This window comes from Zosterops lateralis (genome assembly GCF_965231275.1).
Source record: "Zosterops lateralis genome assembly, chromosome: 26".
In the NCBI taxonomy this organism is placed as follows: domain Eukaryota; kingdom Metazoa; phylum Chordata; class Aves; order Passeriformes; family Zosteropidae; genus Zosterops; species Zosterops lateralis.
The window spans coordinates 6,220,763-6,234,522 of NC_139786.1; the positions used below are offsets into that span (position 1 = coordinate 6,220,763).

Here is a 13,760-nt window from a genome sequence, read left to right on the forward strand (position 1 = left end):
TTTGCTCCAGTGCTAAAGAGGGAGGAAAATAGAAAAAAAAAAAAATTAAAAAAACCCACCCCAGCACTAATAGCTGTTTAATTGCTTCTGAACTTCACTGACTAAAAAACAGGGGCAGCTCTCCCCACCCAAATTTGGATTCTGGCCCTTTCCCAGCTGAAGTCATAGCCCAGCTCTACAGCATTTTTTGTAAATTTTTTTTGCTTGTTTTTGGGTTTTTTGGGGGTGGGCTTTTCTGTTTGGTTGGTTGATTTGGGAGTGGGTTTTTTTGTTGTTTTTGTTTTTTGTTTTTAATTTATTTTTTTTAATTTGGTTTGGGGTTTTTTTATTATTACCAGGTTCCTATCTGCCTCTGGATTGCCAAAACTGCCTTTTTTTCTTCTTTTTTTCCTCCCCCAGGAAACAGCACCTCGTTTCTCCTCCTCAGCCGCCCCAGCGAGCGAGTTCTCATCAGTGACAGCAAATGCAGGTGCTCCTCTGCTTTTTTCTTCTGTGCAGGGCGAGTCCTTCCAGCAAACTTGGGGAGGGAACAGCTGTTTCCAGTGAAAAAAAATCAAAATAAAACCACCGTCCTGCTGACCCAAGCTGAAATGTGACGTGGAAATGGGATTTTTGACCTTGAGAGCTACAGAAAAGGAGGGACACCCTGCGAAGATTAAAAATAACTGATTTTGTAACGCTCCTGCAGCTCGCAGAACTCACCACGAAACAAAGGGCCGAGGTTTTAAATAGCACAAAGTAGCACAAGGCTTTTTGATGAGTTTTGGGGTTTTTTTTTTGAAGTCTTCAGCTGAAGAACTCGCCCGAGCATTGGCAAACATTCACTGAGGAACAGCTGGATCTCTCCACTTGCATTCTTGTCTCATTTTTCCTCTCGTTTTGCTCGCACACACGCACAAAATAAAGATATTTGTTGCTGCAGATGTTTAGGGGAGGCTGCTCTGTCGGAGGGTTCTCATCTCCCCTGTGTGGATCAATAGAACACAGATTTTTTTTCCCTAAATTTTCAGTTTAGGGTTCGGTTTAGCTGCTGTTTCCCCAGGGAGGTGCTGATAGGATGTCTAGATCTCTCTCGGGATAAATGTCTATATTTTGTGTCCCTCTCCCTCGCACGCCATGCGGGTTTTAAGCACTCATCCACCATGAATAATGTCCGGGGCCAGGTCACAAACTTCCCAGAGCTGGGGCCCTATTAGCATCCAGCCCAGGCCGTTACAGGAACCCAAACAAACCCCGGAGCTGCTCCCGCTGCGGGGAACGCTCGGGGGGAAACAGAAAGGGATGAGAGAAAAGGGGATTTTCCTTCTTTTTTTAAAGAAAAGCCGGGAATTTGTGGCGGACGGTCCTGTAGGATGGAGCGGCTGATGGGGCCGATGGCGGCGCCGAGGGCTCGGGAGCGGGGCCGGGGAAACGGGGCTGTTCTCCCGTGGGGGCTGCGGGATTTGGGGCTGGGGGAGGGGGGGGGGGGTCTGCGGGGGGCTGAGGGTGCGGGGAACGGGGGGAACGGGGGGAACGGGGGAAACGCGGCTGCTCTACCAGAGGAGACTGCGGGGATGGGGCTGCGGAGGATGCGGGGAACGGGAGAACAGGGCTGCTCTCCCGGAGGGGCTCGGCCTCAGGGATGCGGGGATGAAGCTGTTGTCCCCGCGAGGGCTGCGGGATCGGGACTGCGGGATCCGGGCCGTTCTCCCGGAGGGGCTGCGGGATCGGGACTGGGGGAATGGGGCTCTTGTCCCAGCCAGGAGCGCGGGACCGGGGCCGGTGTCCCGCGGGGCTGCGGGATCGGGACCAGTGTCCCCGGTCTCTGCCGGGATCGGGGCTGGGGATCCCGGCCTGGTGTCCCCGCGGGGCTGTAGACCCGGCCCGGTGTCCCGGTCACCGCGGGGATGCTCCTCCGGCGGAGCTCGGCGCTCGGCGGGGCGGGGGCGGTGGCTCGGGGGGGGCTCCGCCCGCGGCAGCGGATGCTCCTCCCTGCCGGGCCCAACCTGCCCTTTTAAACCGCGGCCGAGGCGCGGGTGCCGGGCCGGGCACCGGCCGAGCCCCGGAGCAGGTACGGCCGGGCACCGGCACCGGGCCGGGGGCGATGCGCGGGGGGGAGGCGGATGCCCCGCGGGGCCGCCGCTGGTGCCGGGATGCGGCTCCTGCTTTTCCCGGGGAGTTCCGGGGGGATCGGGGGAGGCTTTAGGGGGGTCACACTCAAAACCAGCACCGAGCGCTGCCCGCGCGGCCCGGCTGGGACGGAGGAGGAGGAGGAGGAGGAGGAGGAGGAGGAGGAGGAGGAGGAGGAGGAGGAGGAGGAGGAGGAGGAGGAGGAGGGTCTGATGCTCCTGCGGGAAAACAACAAAGACCCGCGCGTGGGGGAGCGGAGCAGCAGCGGCCGCAGGTGGGGATGTGGGACAGGCTCCTGCCCTCCCCACACAGCGCCCGGAGTGCTTCCCAAACTTCTCCCCCTCGCAGGGACACCCGCGGTGAGGTTAAAGCTTTCTGGACGGGCGGAGAGTTTGGGCAGCGGGACGGCCCCCCGAGATCCTGAGGACTCGCAGGGACAGGTCAGTGAACGCTCCGAAGCCGAGCGGGGCAGCGCCTGGCGAGGGGCGGGTTTGGTTACACCGGCTGTGGCTTCTGCTCGGGTTTGGTGCCTCCCCTTCAGCTCAGCGGGATCTGCCGTCCCCAAATCCCATAACCAGGATCATTCCAGGGATCCCCGGCTTTGGCAGCACTCGGGGTTTTGGTGGTAAAACGCTGTAGTTGTTTATAATAAACACAAATTACCAGACTCGTTTGTCTTCCCGAGGATGACAGCTTTAGGAGGAAGGGAGAGGCACTAAAATGAACTTTATTAATTTTGTGCTGGTGATGGCCAGACCTGGCAAGATGCTCCATTTCCATTTTTATGTTTCAAATAAATACAAAGTTGAAAGGGAAACATCTCAGGAACAGCTTCCCTGGTGCTCCCCTGGACCTGTTAGAGCAGCACAGAGAAAGTGGCCAGGCTCAAAATCCCCTTAAAAAAAAAAAAAAAAAAAAAAAAAAAAAAAAAAAAAAAAAACAACCCCAAAAACCAACCCGTTCTGGGACTGGATGTGGTTCAGGAGAGCAGCCTTTAGGTGTGTAGCATGAGAATATCTCCGAATTTATAGAAATAGAAGATGAGTAAGCACTTCAAAAGTACCCAAATGACCTGGGCACTGAAGTCATGCAGACACTCCTGAAAAACGTGTACCAGCCTTGAAACCTTTTCCATTATTTGCCCCACCTGCAATTTTTGTTCTTTCTTCTTCTTTTTTTTTTTTTTTTTTTTTTTTTTTTTTTTTCTTTCTTTTTTTTGTTCTTTCCTTTTTCGTTGTTTTTTTGGGTTTTTTTTTTTAAATGTGTGATGCTACCTGGACTTTCTGGCATCATCCAGAGCTGCTTCCCCCTCTTTGGGGGAGTGGCACTGGAGCCAAACTGCCAACCCTGAGATTCCAGGCTGCGCCTAAAACTCTGGTTTTTATTGCCACACAACATCAGGGAAGCCAAGAGCACTTGGTTTATAGGATTTGGGGTGGGGGGGGGAAGGATTAGAAATTTGATATGGATAACAAGAATCTCCAGAATCAATAGCAAATTAAGGGAGAGCTTTACAGGGGATATAAATCCCTGTATTTCAGGGTATAAACTGATCTTTATGGGATTTAGGGAGGAAATTCTCTTTGCTGTGGCTGCTTTGGGGATATTCCCCTGCCAATGGGGACTCCTGTGGGTTCTGTGTCCTCTTCACGAGGTCCAGTGAAAGCAGCTGGACCTCCGGGTGCTCCCTGGAGGGAGCAGGAGCATCAGGAGCTGCAGGAACGGGCAGAACCAGCCTGGAGGCAGCAGCACCATCCCCTGTGAGTGAAGTTTCACAGTTCATCATCCCCGGAGTAAAGCGGTTGTAGCTGCCTCTGTGTACCCCAGAGAAACTCCACCACCAGCAGCATCGTTTTGAAGGAGAAAATTCAGTTTTCAGCAGCAATTTTTTTTGTCCCTGTCAGTGCTGCATCCATGGTGGGAGGGGCTGGGATCACTGGCCTGATCCCTGAGTTAAAAAATACAGCCCTGGCTCTCCTTCACCCTCACCAGAGTCCCTAGGAAATGATGTTTAGCATAAACTCTGTGTAACCTTTTCCCCAAACTGTTTATTTCGCCAGAGCACTCAAGTGGCAGAGCTGGGGAGGGGAGGAGGGGAGATCTTGGTTTTTTCTCCTCCGGGAGTTTCATCTCTTTTTGTCTTCAGCCAAAGCCTCAGCACCGAACTCAGGGTGATGGCTGGGCTCTCCTGCCTGATGGCATTGGGAGTTTTTTTTATTTTAAAAGTTGAAAAATCGCCTCAGTGCCGTGCTCGGGGTTGGTTTTCCTCCTCTGGTTTATTCCCTTGGGAGGTTTGCAGTGATTCTGTCACAGTGAGGAGCTCTGAGCTTGTGTTGGTCCCCCAGGAGTGGCTGCTCTGGGGTGCTTTGGGTGCTCTTGAATGTGTTGTTGTCTCCTCGTCTTGGCTGAGGCAACATCAAAGAAAAGCTTGAAATCTGGAGAGGTTTTTGGTGGATTTGAGGCTCTGGGGAAGCCAGGGGGGAAAGGAGCAGAGGGGTGGGAGGTGGTGAGAAGGGATTTCCAGGTGTGAAGCCTCATCAGGAGCAGGGAGAGCAGAAAGGGATGGAGAGGGAGACACAGAAACCCAGACTGGGCTGGGTTTCCTCTGCTCAGAAACAATCCCAGCAGGTGACAGTGCCCTGTCTAGGACAGCTCCTGGCAGCTAAAACTCAGCCCAAACAGCTAAAACTCAGCCTAAACAACCAAACCCCAGCCCAAACAGCCAAGCCTGGCCAGCCCTGTGACCCCTCAGCCACGTTCAGCCCACGATCAGAGCCGGGTGTGGGGCAAGGGAGTCACCGTGAGCAGCTCTCAGCTCTTCTCAGTGCTGATTCCTGGGTTCCTGATTGCTTAATATCAGCCACCCATGCGAGAACAGGGACCCCCAGCCCAGCTGGGGAAGGGGATGAAGACCACCAGAGAGGAATCCTGGCTGTGGAGAAGCAGAGGGAAGTTTTAAATCCATCCCCGTGAGGTGGTCAGGAGTGGATCTGCACAACCACGAAGAAAAGAACAGGAAAACCAGTCAAAAATGCAGGATTATTGAACAGCTCTGTGCCCCAGCATTGGGTTCTCTCAGGCTGATGATGTGAAACCTGTCCTGATCCTTGTCCTGCTCCTCACTGCTGGGAGAAGTTGATCCTGTGTCATGGAGCTGCAGAAGTTGCTGATGCGCCCAACCCACCGAGCTGTGGAGTTGCTTGTTGAGAAAACAAAGCTGAATGGAGCTCTGAGGCCACCCTTCCATTCCACTCCTGTTTGTCTGCCCGGTGCTCCTTGGAGGTCCCTCCCCTGGTTTGTGCCCTTCCTCCTTGTTTTCATATCCCCGAATCTCAGCTTCCTCTCGCCATTCCCAAATATTTGCTTAACATTTTGCCAGCCTGCAAGGAGAGGAGAAGCAGACCCCCGTGAATATTGTCTGGCAAAAGAAGGAGGAATTTGGGCCCAAAGGCTCCTTTGTCTCGGGGTGGAACACACGCAGCAAGGAGCAGGTGCCTGGTTTGCAGCTCCAAATGCTTTTTTTTCCTCTCTTTTGCTGCTGCACAGGAACTCAAAGAAAAGTTCTCTCAGTCCACATCCCAAGGACTGGCCCTGTCCTTCATCCAGGGGAAACCTTGTGGGTTGTTGCTCTGGGGATTTCAGAGGCAGAGCTTTTGGTGGCTTGCAGATGAATTCTCATCCTTGCCAGGGCTGGAATAGCTCGGGGGGTTTAAGGATGGCCTTTGGAAAAGTAATGAGGTTTATTTGAAAATATCAACTTAAAACAATGGGGTTGGTTTGTGAGGTGTGAAAGTTTTTCCCTTCAATCAAGGGACCTGCTTTGGGTTTTGGGGTTGTGTTGTTTTGGTGTTTTTTTTTTTTTTTTTTCCATCTTTGTTTTGTTGGGAGCTGAAGTTCTCCATGGTGGTTTGCCTGCAAGGAGCTGGGACTTCAGGAAAACCAGAAATACTTCAGGAAAAACAGAAATATAATGAGTGCAGTGAGTCAAATCCGTGCAGGTTGTCAGCACTCAGAAGACATCAACGTTCTCGCAGGGCAGGCTGGAGCCAGCTCCAGGAATAACGTGCTCAGAGCTGCGGGCAGCACCGAAATCCTGCTTTAGATTTATGGCTTGAGACTCTGGGTGAAATGGGGCATGCAGGAAAATCCCTGGATCACACTTTCCTGCCCAAACATTAGCAGGGAATCCTGCTGGAATCTGACTGGCTGCATGAGGAGGCTGAGGTGAAGATCAGACCTCAGCTCTGATGCTGTTTCACATCCCAATTCTCCCTGCTCTTAATTTAGGATTAATGAGCAGAAGTGGCTCTTGGGTGGGATTTGAAGTGGCTGTGACCAAACCTCTCCACCTTAACTGGACCTTGGGAGGGATTTTATCCCTGAGGGTGACTTTGTGCCTTTTCCATCAGTCTGGGAATGCTGGGCTGGAGAAGGATCTGCCACTGCTCCAGGTGTTGTCCTGTCCCTTCCCCTCTCCCAGGGCTCACTCCAGTGTGGAGAGGAGACTGCCAAAGTGGTTTTTGGTCGCTCCCAGGACCGGAGCTGAGGCGAAGTGTCCTGTCAGCTCTCTCCCTGTGATCCCTGCCCTACCTCGCTCTGGATTCTGTCCCAAATCACCCCAATCCTCCCTTCGGAGCAGCGCGAAGAGAAGAAAAGGATTGTTGTGGTCACGGGGCTTCCTCGGAGGTCGGCGGCGCCTCTTGCACCCGGAGCACAAAGGGGACAGGGAGGTGACAGTGACAGTGACAGCGAGGCTGTGGTGCCAGGTACTGCCCGGTGGCGCGACAGGGGAGGGCTTTGTGCGGCTCCAGAGGTGCTTTTTTGGGAATGGCGGGTGACAAACGGTTCCTGTGCCTTCGGGAATGTCGGTGACAAACGATTCCTGCGCGCCAGGGGCGGCGGGAGCAGCTGGAGCGGCGCTGGAACAAAAGGCTGCTGTGCCCCGGCCAAGGCCGAGCGAGCGATTAATGGGCCCGCGAGGGCGGCTTTTCACGGGAATTGACCGAGAGCGGCGCCGGGCGAGAGGCTGCGGAGGGGTCCGGACGGGCAGAGCTGGAGGAGAGCGCAGGGATGACACCGGGATAACGGCAGGGAGGGAAGGAAGGACGGGCACTTCCAGCTGTTAAATCTTCCTGGCCCGTGGATGTTGTTCCAGGGGAAATTCCTGCAGCGGGGCTCGAGGTGCCTCAGCTCAGGCTGGAGGATGGGAGCAGCCCCGGGGAAGGGCATCCCAAGGGAATGACTGATCTTCCGTGGTTCCACAGGGAACAGGGATTGCTCTTCCATGATCCCATAGGGAATGATTGATTTTTCATGATCCCACAGAGAATGATTGATCTTCTGTGATCCCACAGGGAATGATCTTCCGTGGTCCCACAGGGAATTATTGCTCTTCCATGATCCCACAGGGAATGATCTTTCCTGATTCCACACGGAATGAACTTCCATGATCCCACGGGGAATTACTGATCTTTCCTGGTCCCACAGGGATTGATCTTCTCTAGTCCCACAGGGATTGATCTTCTGTGATTCCACACAGAATTATTGATCTTCCATGATCCCACGGGGAATTACTGATCTTTCCTGGTCCCACAGGGATTGATCTTCTCTAGTCCCACAGGGATTGATCTTCCGTGATCCCACACAGAATTATTCATCTTTGCTGGTCCCATGGGGATTGATCTTTCCTGGTCCCATGGGGATTGATCTTCCACAATCCCACCGGGAATGATTGATCTTCCATGATCCTATAGGGAATGACTGATCTTCCATTATCCCACAGGGATTGCTCTTCCATGATCCCACAGGGAATGACTGATCTCCCGTGACCGCACAGATGAAATCTCCCAGCCCTAATTTCCCCCCACAGGCTGTTTGTGCTGCCCCCAGACCATTCCCCACCCATCCCCGCCCCTGGCCGGAGCTGAGAGCAGAGGGTGAGGACTCTGGGGAAGGCAGGAGGACTGGCTGTCCCCTTGGGTGGCCTTTGGCACAGCCCTGGGTGTCCCCGGGTGCCCTGGCCCTGTGCCCGAGCTGCACCAACATCACAGGTCTGTCTGCTTCCTTTGTGCCTCTCTGAACTTTACCCCAGCAAATAAATGAGTCTGGCACGGAGAGGGAAAGAAAAATCCTGCCCCTGCTCGATCCTCGATGCACGAACTTCCATTTCCCTTTATTTTCTCCTTTTTTTTTTTTTTTTTCCTTTTTTTTTCTCTTTTTTTTCTCCTTTTTTTTCTTCCTTTTTTTTTCTTCCTTTTTTTTCTCCTTTTTTTTCCTCCTTTTTTTTTCTCCTTTTTTTTTCTCCTTTTTTTTTTCTCCTTTTTTTTTTCTCCTTTTTTTTTTCTCCTTTTTTTTCTCCTTTTTTTTTCTCCTTTTTTTTTCTCCTTTTTTTTTCTCCTTTTTTTTCTCCTTTTTTTTTCTCCTTTTTTTTTCTCCTTTTTTTTCTCCTTTTTTTTCTCCTTTTCTCCTTTTTTTTCTCCTTTTTTTTCTCCTTTTTTTTCTCCTTTTTTTTCTCCTTTTTTTTCTCCTTTTTTTTCTCCTTTTTTTTCTCCTTTTTTTTCTCCTTTTTTTTCTCCTTTTTTTTCTCCTTTTTTTTCTCCTTTTTTTTCTCCTTTTTTTTCTCCTTTTTTTTCTCCTTTTTTTTTTTCTCCTTTTTTTTTTTCTCCTTTTTTTTTTCTCCTTTTTTTCCTCCTTTTTTTTCCTCCTTTTTTTTTTCTCCTTTTTTTTTCTCCTTTTTTTTTTTCTCCTTTTTTCCCCCCCTTTTCCCTTTTTCCCCCTTTTCCCTTTTTCCCCCTTTTCCCTTTTTCCCCCTTTTCCCTTTTTCCCCCTTTTCCCTTTTTCCCCCCCTTTCCCCCACCCCTTTTCCCCCCCTTCCCCCCCCTTTTTTTCCCCTTTTTTCTTTTTTTTTTCTTTTTTTTCCCACCATTTTATTTTTTAAAAAATTTAATTTTTAACTGAGTAATTTCAGCTCTCCGAGCTCCTTCCTGCCTGTCCTTCTGGTTGCCCTTGTGCCACAAAAAGCCCCTCAGCAGCCCTGCTCTGCAAAAAACCCAGGCAGCTTTGAACTTGAACCCCATGCCTAATTAGTAAAAAGTTAATAATTAAGGGCTGATGTGCTTTTCCTGGGCTCAAAAATAGAAGCAAGGTTCCTGTTTGGGTGGGGGGTGAGGGGGTGGTAAAAATGTCTCACTCCATTCACCTCCTGCAGAAATGGCAGCTTTCAGCCTTGGTGGTTTTTTTTTGTTTGTTTGTTTGTTTGTTTGTTTGTGGTTTTTTTGGGGTTTTTTTTGTTTTTTTTGTTTTTTTTTTTTTTAAGTGGAAAATTTCCCTTCTAGATCTTCCTCACTGCTCTATTTTTTTTTTATTTTTTTATTTTGGTGAATGTTAAAATCCCACATTAAACTTGATAGTGAGAACAGGAGGGGAAAGGGAAAAAACTTTCTGAAGTTCTCCATCGAGACCTTCCAGTGAAACTTATCTCCCTCAGAAAATAAAAAATCTGATTGCTCCTTATCTTTGCAATTATCAGGCAGAAATAAAATCGTGGAATCTCCCGTTTTCAGGCCCAGCCCTGGTGGCTGCTCTGCCACGATAAGGGAAATTCTCCCTGTGCTCCAGCAGGGATCTGAGGGCCCTCATTAACCCCCAGGGGTTTGATGTGCTCCAGGCAGGAGCAGATTTTGCTACCCCAGGCAGGTGAAACTGCTTTTTTTTTTTTTTTTTTTTTTTTTTTTTTTTTTTTTTTTTACAGCTCTAAGATGTGGATTTTATACCCCTAAAACACCCCAGAAAATTCCCATTATTCCCTGCACACCTTCCCCTCTGGCTGAGGGTGACAGGAATTCCCTTGGGATGTTGGAATGAACTCCCTCCATGGCCAGAGGGGAATGACTGGCAGGGTGAAAATGGGTGAGGGGGACAAGGAGATCTGAAATATTTAGAAATATTTAGAGGGAATATTGAAATATTGAAATGTTGGAAATGTTGGAATTTTGTTTAATTCCCTCCTTTTTTTGCTCATTCCCACTGCCCATCCCCGTGCCAGGGGCACTGAGGGGGTTCTCTGGGCACACCCTGGGGTGTCCCCCGGGCTCTGAGCGATGGGGGCTCAGCTCTCCCAGCTGTTCCGGGGCTATTCCTCACCCTGCAAAGGCTCTTTTGTCTCCTTCAAAGCTGTGACCTCATTTTACAGACAGAAAACAGAGAGGGAGAAAACCCCCTCAACCTGCCAGGGGAGGGTCAGGGACACAAATAACCCGGAGTGCCGAGCAGAAAATTGCCATGAAGGGATGGCCCTGTGATTACAGGAGGCCCCATTAGCTCTGGGTGTGTGTCCAGGGCTCCAAAAATCTCCTCTGAGGGAGAGCACGAGGTCAGGCTCCCAAAATTTACAGCCACGGGGCTCTGGACAGTGTGTGGCTCTCTGAGGACGTGTGGAGTTTGGGATGTTCGCTTTTTTCCCCATGGAAATGGGGCTCCTGGTAAAAGCAGGGATGGTTGGAGCTCAGTGTTGGGTGTTGGTGGCTCCTGCTGGGGTGAAATCTGTCTGAGCCCTGTGGGGCACAGTTTGGGGTCAGAGACACCTCTCATCCTTCCTAAAACTCCAAAATTTGTCCCTGCTCTGCTCCTGCTGGGATGAAATTTACCTGAGCTCCATGTGGGGTCAGGGACACCCCTCATCCCTTCTAAAATCCCACTATTTGTTCCTGCTGGGGTGAAATCTGTCTGAGCCCTGTGTGAGGTCAGGGACACCCTTCATCTTTCCTAAAACTCCCCAATTTGTTCCTGCACTGCTCCTGCTGGGATAAAATTTGTCTGAGCCCTGTGTGGGCACAGTTTGGGGTCAGGAACATCCCTTATCTCTCCTAAAACCCCACATTTTGTTCCTGCTCTGCTCCAGCTGCTCCAGGCTGGATTTGCAGCCCCGTGTCCAACCTTGGCCTTTGCTGTGGCCGCTGGTTTTTGCTCAGACACCAGAACTGTCCCTCCCACCCCAAAGCCAGTCCCTGTGGCTGTCAGATCCCAGAAAAAAAGCGAGGAATGATGAGGCAGAACTCCTGGGAGCCACAGAGGATCCAGAGCTGGCTCTCCCAGGGGTCAGATGTCCCTTCCTCATGCAGCATTTCTGCTCTGGCTGCAGACAGGAGTTTCACTTCCCATTTTCCCAGCCCCGTGAGCAGACTCAGCAGAGTCTTCTTCTTGCTGTGACTGGTGGGGGAAATGATTCTCTTTCACTCACCACTGCTGGGGGTTGAGAAGTTTTTATAACTCAGAAGGTTTTATAACTCAAAATTTTTGTGTGGCTGCATCCCAGTGCTGAGCTGGCTCCTGTGGGTGCCCCGAGTGCCACCAGCACCGCTTTGCTTTCCTCTTTCCCACTTCCACTCTGTTGGGGTAAGCACTCTGTGGTCCCTGTTCCTCTGAGAAATCTTTTTTCCCCAGAAAGATTTCAGCGATGTGAGTGCAGGAAATCCCTTGCGCTTGCTCGGGCAGGGCTGGTGCACAGGGAGGATTCACCCCTGTGCAGTTCAGGGAGCTGCAGTGGAAGGAAAAGCAGATTCCAGGGGTTCGTTCCCGGGATTTGGGTGAGTGTGGCTTGGCTTTGTAGGGTCGCTGAGCCCTGCACAGTCCTGCTGTTTGTGCTGCGGGTTTTGAGGGACTTTTTGAGGGTTTTTGTCCAGTCCCAGGGCTCTGGGGGCAGTGAGGGTGGGGGGTGACAGTGCTGGATTCCCTGCAGCAGTGGGGATTCCCTGCAGGAACGGTTTGTGCGCACTCCTACAAGCACAAACCTTCACCTCTGCCGAGGGCATATCCGTGAGTCCATCAGGGCCCAGCAAACTCAAATCCCCTCCCAGTGCCAAACTGGGATGTCCAGCCAGCCTTGCTGGAGCTGCAGGCTGCAGGGTCTGGGGGGGTCTGAGGCACCTGCTGGCCGGGCAGCCGTGGGGAGGCCGCTGCCCTTTTTAAGTGTCCGTCTCTTTCTCCTTGCCCCTCACTTCCCCGGGATTCCCTTTACAACCAGCCCATTGTGCTGCGGGCTCCAGCATCCAGCAGCTGGGTGGAGTGTTTCAGGCTCAAGTGTAATTTCAGTTGCCTTTAAAAGCTTTTCGGAGGGCTTTTTTTTTTTTTTTTTTTTTTTTTTTTTTTTTTTTTTTTTTTTTTTTTTTCCTGCTGAAGAGGACAGCAACTCCAACAAGGGATAATTTGATGGATTACTCTGCGGGGCTGGGGCGGGGGGGCTCTCCTTAATCCCCTTTGTGGGGCTGCTCGAGGAGACGCAGAGCAGAAGCCCCCCCAGCCCCGAGGCAGAGAAAAGGCAGCTCAGCAGGGTGGGTTTTACACTCTGACACATAAATACGGGCCCTGCTCATGTGGTGCTGGATATAATCTGTGCCCGTCCCCACGCCGAGGAGAAGGGGGCACCTGGAGGGGGCTTATTTATTTTTTTTTATTCCCCCTTTTCCAGTTCAATTTACATTTTGATTCTTTTGCTTTAAAAAAAAAAAAAAAAAAGTGGAGAAGAAAGGCCGGGGGAGAGGTTGATTTGGATCAAGTGCCAGGGGTGATGGGCACAGTCTTCAAACAGCAGAAAGGAGTGAAAAGCAGAAGCAGATCATCTCATTTCCCCTCCTGCTCCGGAACGGGGGGCTCCTCTCATGAATAAAAGCAAGAGCTTTGGGTCGTGCAGCAGCAAAACAAAGCTGTGGCTCTGCTGTGGAACCAGCCAAGCTTGTCTGGAGGTCTGGGGCTGCCTGCAGCAGGGCTGACTCCAGCCCAGGGGAGCGTGACCAGCAGGGCTGAGGCTCTCGGGGATGAAACACTGCTGCTTTTGGGGCTCTTTGGTTGTGTTGAGGAGTTTGGTCTCAGGTTTGGTTTGCTTTCCCTGAGAGTAAGGTGCTGGTTCTGGTGGTGGTTTGAGGGAGTATTTTTTGCCCTCTGAAGGCTTTGAGTCAGATGTGAGAATGAATTGGAGTCTTCAAGGTCTTGGTTTTCAGGCTTCTTGTGTTGTTTATTATTTCTTATCTTACAATTTTCTCTGTGCCTGGCTGAGATGTTCATCACTGCTCGGACACAGGATGACCCACCCCACAATGGGAGGTCGCTGCCTCTTATACAGATAATTATGTGTCTATTATTTACAATTTTGTGCCAATGCCCAGTGCCTGGACTAGAAGGGTCATCTCTACTCTGCCCCAATCCCCTCAAACCACCCCGTGCCCACATCACTGCAGGAAATGGAGCCAAGGGAGAAGGAGAAGAGCCCAGGGTTCCACCCTAAATCCTCCATCTCGTTCCCCCATTCTAAGAATCCCAAAACTACCAAATTTTCCCTGTGATTAACCACACCTCTGTCTGTCACACCTTTGTGACTTGTAATTCCTCTCTGTGCTGGAAGTTTTTCTCATGGACTGAAATCAAAGCCTGTGTCCTCCTGGGCTCTGTGCCAGGGTCTCAGACCCTCCTGCACAGAGCCCAGACCCTCTTTCTCAGGTCCCAGGCCTCTCTGCTGAGCTCTGTGACCTTCCAGGGCAACTAAAGAAATGCCCTGGACTCTGACAGTTTGGGAGGTTTTGCTTGATGATGTTTGGTGAGGAGATGCCAGCCCTGAGTGGAGAAAATGCTGCCAGACCCCTCTGTGCACCAGCACAAAT

General features: G+C 51.2%; 1 protein-coding gene across 7 annotated transcripts in view; it reads left to right on the forward strand.

Moving 5' to 3' along the window:
- Nucleotides 1–1,978: 1,978 nt before the first annotated feature.
- Nucleotides 1,979–13,760, forward strand: part of SLC45A3 (solute carrier family 45 member 3) — a 29,802-nt gene continuing 18,020 nt past the window's right edge. For 3 of the 7 annotated variants that reach the window (XM_083878558.1, XM_083878562.1, XM_083878561.1), the window contains exons 1-2: nt 1,979–2,050; nt 2,458–2,549. The gene's annotated coding sequence lies outside the window, so the exon portion shown is untranslated. Of the gene's footprint in view, nt 2,051–2,363; nt 2,384–2,446; nt 2,550–13,760 lie in introns of those variants that run through there. The other 4 variants (XM_083878560.1, XM_083878559.1, XM_083878564.1 and 1 more) reach the window with 2 other exon arrangements.